Source organism: Girardinichthys multiradiatus, chromosome X (assembly GCF_021462225.1).
Source record: "Girardinichthys multiradiatus isolate DD_20200921_A chromosome X, DD_fGirMul_XY1, whole genome shotgun sequence".
Taxonomy (NCBI): Eukaryota; Metazoa; Chordata; class Actinopteri; order Cyprinodontiformes; family Goodeidae; genus Girardinichthys; species Girardinichthys multiradiatus.
This window is the reverse complement of record NC_061817.1, coordinates 19,157,955-19,163,946: the sequence shown is the minus strand read 5'-3', so window position 1 is coordinate 19,163,946 and position 5,992 is coordinate 19,157,955. Positions and strand designations below refer to the sequence as shown.

The 5,992-nt window shown below is 35.1% G+C and overlaps 1 long non-coding RNA gene across 1 annotated transcript in view; it reads left to right on the top strand.

Moving 5' to 3' along the window:
• Positions 1–3,440, top strand: part of LOC124863573 — a 40,686-nt gene extending 37,246 nt beyond the window's left edge. The window contains exons 2-3 of the long non-coding RNA XR_007037159.1: positions 1,348–1,559; positions 3,222–3,440. This is a non-coding gene — a long non-coding RNA (uncharacterized LOC124863573). The remainder of the gene's footprint in view (positions 1–1,347; positions 1,560–3,221) is intronic.
• Positions 3,441–5,992: the final 2,552 nt, after the last annotated feature.

The following is a 5,992-nucleotide window of genomic DNA, read 5'->3' as shown; positions in this document are numbered from 1 at the left end:
CATCTTTTGACGTATTTTCCACACAACAAAGATGGCGGACTGAGGTTTCTTTTGATGGACGATAAATACTCACAGCGACCTCTGACGTAGCAAGTGCTAAACGCATGTGATAGACAAAGAAATAAATAGATTTAGAACTATATGCCTATTTTAATTATTTATGTGATAAATATTTTAATAATTAAATGTCTAAACTATTAATTACAATTTCAATCCGTCATATGTTATTAGCATTTATTTTTTATGTCTGTATGCATATATCTTTATTTATTAGACCAGAACTCAAGTTTTGATTCATGATTCAAACATTTTTTACTTGTGTTTTAATAAATTATTGCTATGTTTACCTAAAACATAATTCAGTAATTTAATTTATTTTTCCAATTCCGTTTAAATGATTGTCTACATCACATTTTGACAAATTATGTATTTGTTCACTTTTGGCTGTCAGTGTAGAGATTATTTATTTATTCAATTATTTATTTAAGTTTTTTAAACTATAATATGCATTACTATTATTAAATGATAATTTATGGCTTAGATTGTTGTGCTTTTGGCCACTTTTGATACTAGTGGGCTTGGGTATACTTATTTATAGAAAATGTTTAATTAATTTTAACTTCTCACTAGAGGTGAGATATCTAGAGGGAAAAAAATTCATTTGTGTTTTCTAAGTAAACTGAAGACTCTGAAACAAAACATAAAAACCAAAACTTGATTAGTTATTACGGTGATTAGTTATTATTCGTTTGATATATTGAACAATTTGATAATTTGTTTCCCTGCAGTTAATTTAAAATGACTTCTGATACAACTGCAGTCTAAAGGAACTAGCCAGACCGTCCTTGTGGATATGCATGAAAAACCCTCCCTTCATGCTCAGTTTTACATTTAAAACAAGGTCTGTAGGTCCTAAAGTGTCAATGCCAAAGGAAAACAATGACTGGTACATCTGATTAGTCCAACAATGCCAAGTCCCAAGTACTTTCAAGTACTTTCAGTAATCTCGTCATCTGTTTAGTGTAAGGGAATGTGATTAAGTTACTCAAGTTAATAATATATAAAGAGATAACCCCTGAATATCATTGTTTCTCTTCAGTTTGAAACGTTAGTGTTAACGCCAACCCCCATGTTCTGTTGTGTTTTATATTACTTCATTCAACTAAATGGGGATCATAACCACAATAACTGGAAACATGGTGGAATATAAACTGTTTTGGAAAAAAATAGATTAGCTTGTGCCAACAACATAAAACATAAAGAGTAGGTTAAAAAGCATTGTATTTCTAGTTGTAAATAGTATATATTTATATATTTACTGTAAACCATGATGTGCTTCTCTTATAGGACTGAACCCTCCTCTGGAGCTGAGGATTGTGTTGATGGAAAGAACAAAATTAATAGGAATCCCCAGTGGAAAAACTTGACTGGAAACTTTATCCTGGTTCAAAATGTTTTTGATACCAGCAGAAGAACAGCTAAGAATGAAGCAACGCAGCAAGACGTTGAATCAAACCATTTTAGTGTTCATTGTGGTCACTCTTTATAGTCATTTGAAGGTAAAAACCAAATGCAGAAACAAAGGAGGAAACTTAGAAACTCACAAGTTTTTGAATGTTTTAATAAGGCATGAAATGTTGCAGCAAACAACACTTCTGTAGCATTTCTGAATCCTTCAATGTATATTTCAACAGTATTCAACAGCAAAATTACAATTGTATCAATCTCATTTATTTTAAAGAACAAAAACAGAAAAAGGCAAAAACAACTTCATTTTTAAACAAATTGTGTTAAAATGAGTCTGCATCACACAGTTTATGCAGCACATTTAGCATCATTTAGAGTATTTTTTTAAAGACACTGCATAGTGCTGTTTACCTGGGAGACTGGCTCAATGACCTCCCTGTAGGTCAACTTCATTAAGGAGGGCAAGGAGCTCCAGGAGCTTCTGGAGAAGTGTGGAAACCGATACCATGTTCTCAACCCTGATCCTGAAATAAATAGATTTAGAACTATATGCCTGTTTTAATTATTTATATGATAAATATTTTAATAATTAAATGTCTAAACCATTAATTACAATTTCAATCCGTCATATGTTATTAGCATTTATTTTTTATGTCTGTATGCATATATCTTTATTTATTAGACCAGAACTCAAGTTTTGATTCATGATTCAAACATTTTTTACTTGTGTTTTAATAAATTATTGCTATGTTTACCTAAAACATAATTCAGTAATTTAATTTATTTTTCCAATTCCGTTTAAATGATTGTCTACATCACATTTTGACAAATTATGTATTTGTTCACTTTTGGCTGTCAGTGTAGAGATTATTATTTATTCAATTATTTATTTAAGTTTTTTAAACTATAATATGCATTACTATTATTAAATGATAATTTATGGCTTAGATTGTTGTGCTTTTGGCCACTTTTGATACTAGTGGGCTTGGGTATACTTATTTATAGAAAATGTTTAATTAATTTTAACTTCTCACTAGAGGTGAGATATCTAGAGGGAAAAAAATTCATTTGTGTTTTCTAAGTAAACTGAAGACTCTGAAACAAAACATAAAAACCAAAACTTGATTAGTTATTACGGTGATTAGTTATTATTCGTTTGATATATTGAACAATTTGATAATTTGTTTCCCTGCAGTTAATTTAAAATGACTTCTGATACAACTGCAGTCTAAAGGAACTAGCCAGACCGTCCTTGTGGATATGCATGAAAAACCCTCCCTTCATGCTCAGTTTTACATTTAAAACAAGGTCTGTAGGTCCTAAAGTGTCAATGCCAAAGGAAAACAATGACTGGTACATCTGATTAGTCCAACAATGCCAAGTCCCAAGTACTTTCAAGTACTTTCAGTAATCTCGTCATCTGTTTAGTGTAAGGGAATGTGATTAAGTTACTCAAGTTAATAATATATAAAGAGATAACCCCTGAACATCATTGTTTCTCTTCAGTTTGAAACGTTAGTGTTAACGCCAACCCCCATGTTCTGTTGTGTTTTATATTACTTCATTCAACTAAATGGGGATCATAACCACAATAACTGGAAACATGGTGGAATATAAACTGTTTTGGAAAAAAATAGATTAGCTTGTGCCAAGAACATAAAACATAAAGAGTAGATTAAAAAGCATTGTAATTCTAGTTGTAAACAGTATTTATTTATATATTTACTGTAAACCATGATGTGCTTCTCTTATAGGACTGAACCCTCCTCTGGAGCTGAGGATTGTGTTGATGGAAAGAACAAAATTAATAGGAATCCCCAGTGGAAAAACTTGACTGGAAACTTTATCCTGGTTCAAAATGTTTTTGATACCAGCAGAAGAACAGCTAAGAATGAAGCAACGCAGCAAGACGTTGAATCAAACCATTTTAGTGTTCATTGTGGTCACTCTTTATAGTCATTTGAAGGTAAAAACCAAATGCAGAAACAAAGGAGGAAACTTAGAAACTCACAAGTTTTTGAATGTTTTAATAAGGCATGAAATGTTGCAGCAAACAACACTTCTGTAGCATTTCTGAATCCTTCAATGTATATTTCAACAGTATTCAACAGCAAAATTACAATTGTATCAATCTCATTTATTTTAAAGAACAAAAACAGAAAAAGGCAAAAACAACTTCATTTTTAAACAAATTGTGTTAAAATGAGTCTGCATCACACAGTTTATGCAGCACATTTAGCATCATTTAGAGTATTTTTTTAAAGACACTGCATAGTGCTGTTTACCTGGGAGACTGGCTCAATGACCTCCCTGTAGGTCAACTTCATTAGGGAGGGCAAGGAGCTCCAGGAGCTTCTGGAGAAGTGTGGAAACAGATACCATGTTCTCAACCCTGATCGTTCTGAAGATCCTGTTGAAGTCAAGGAGCTGTTCCAAAAAATTATTGACATAGTAAAACAAAGCAAAGGATGCTTCACAACTGAAGCCTAACAAAGGTTTCAGAAACTGCCTTGATCAACAAAATCACACATTTACAGAAGAGTAGTGGAACAGAGGAGAGGAGGAGGTGATAGAGCGAATGATGAAAGCTTTAGCAAAGAAACCAGAGCAACCAAGAGTGCCATCAACAAATGAGGGTAATATATTTAGCTTAAAATGGACATCAAACTACGACTGCAAGAATCTAAGTAAATAACAAAATAAATGAAGGTATTCACTTTTTCTTTAAAGCCTGTCCTGAAGGATTATGAACAGAAACTGTTCTTGAACCCTCTGGTTTTGGACCAGATGGTCCTGTTCTACTCACCTGATGGCAGAAGCATGAATTAATTAATAATAATTACAGCGGGTTTACTTGAATTTATTTACAGGTCCTTCTCAAAATATTAGCATATTGTGATAAAGTTAATTATTTTCTATAATGTCATGATGAAAATTTAACATTCATATATTTTAGATTCATTGCACACTAACTGAAATATTTCAGGTCTTTTATTGTCTTAATACGGATGATTTTGGCATACAGCTCATGAAAACCCAAAATTCCTATCTCACAAAATTAGCATATTTCATCCGACCAATAAAAGAAAAGTGTTTTTAATACAAAAAACGTCAACCTTCAAATAATCATGTACAGTTATGCACTCAATACTTGGTTGGGAATCCTTTTGCAGAAATGACTGCTTCAATGCGGCGTGGCATGGAGGCAATCAGCCTGTGGCACTGCTGAGGTCTTATGGAGGCCCAGGATGCTTCGATAGCGGCCTTTAGCTCATCCAGAGTGTTGGGTCTTGAGTCTCTCAACGTTCTCTTCACAATATCCCACAGATTCTCTATGGGGTTCAGGTCAGGAGAGTTGGCAGGCCAATTGAGCACAGTGATACCATGGTCAGTAAACCATTTACCAGTGGTTTTGACACTGTGAGCAGGTGCCAGGTCGTGGTGAAAAATGAAATCTTCATCTCCATAAAGCTTTTCAGCAGATGGAAGCATGAAGTGCTCCAAAATCTCCTGATAGCTAGCTGCATTGACCCTGCCCTTGATAAAACACAGTGGACCAACACCAGCAGCTGACACGGCACCCCAGACCATCACTGACTGTGGGTACTTGACACTGGACTTCTGGCATTTTGGCATTTCCTTCTCCTCAGTCTTCCTCCAGACTCTGGCACCTTGATTTCCGAATGACATGCAGAATTTGCTTTCATCCGAAAAAAATACTTTGGACCACTGAGCAACAGTCCAGTGCTGCTTCTCTGTAGCCCAGGTCTGGGGAATGCGACACCTGTAGTCCATTTCCTGTACACGCCTGTGCACGGTGGCTCTGGATGTTTCTACTCCAGACTCAGTCCACTGCTTCCGCAGGTCCCCCAAGGTCTGGAATCGGCCCTTCTCCACAATCTTCCTCAGGATCCGGTCACCTCTTCTCGTTGTGCAGCGTTTTCTGCTACACTTTTTCCTTCCCACAGACTTCCCACTGAGGTGCCTTGATACAGCACTCTGGGAACAGCCTATTTGTTCAGAAATTTCTTTCTGTGTCTTACCCTCTTGCTTGAGGGTGTCAATAGTGGCCTTCTGGACAGCAGTCAGGTCGTCAGTCTTACCCATGATTGGGGTTTTGAGTGATGAACCAGGCTGGGAGTTTTAAAGGCCTCAGGAATCTTTTGCAGGTGTTTAGAGTTAACTCGTTGATTCAGATGATTAGGTTCATAGCTCGTTTAGAGACCCTTTTAATGATATGCTAATTTTGTGAGATAGGAATTTTGGGTTTTCATGAGCTGTATGCCAAAATCATCCGTATTAAGACAATAAAATACCTGAAATATTTCAGTTAGTGTGCAATGAATCTAAAATATATGAATGTTAAATTTTCATCATGACATTATGGAAAATAATGAACTTTATCACAATATGCTAATATTTTGAGAAGGACCTGTACTTCTTGTAACCCCAATAAACGTATGGGTACTCTAGTCGTCCAGCAGATGGCGCTCTCTACCAACCAACTATCATCCCTCAACAACAT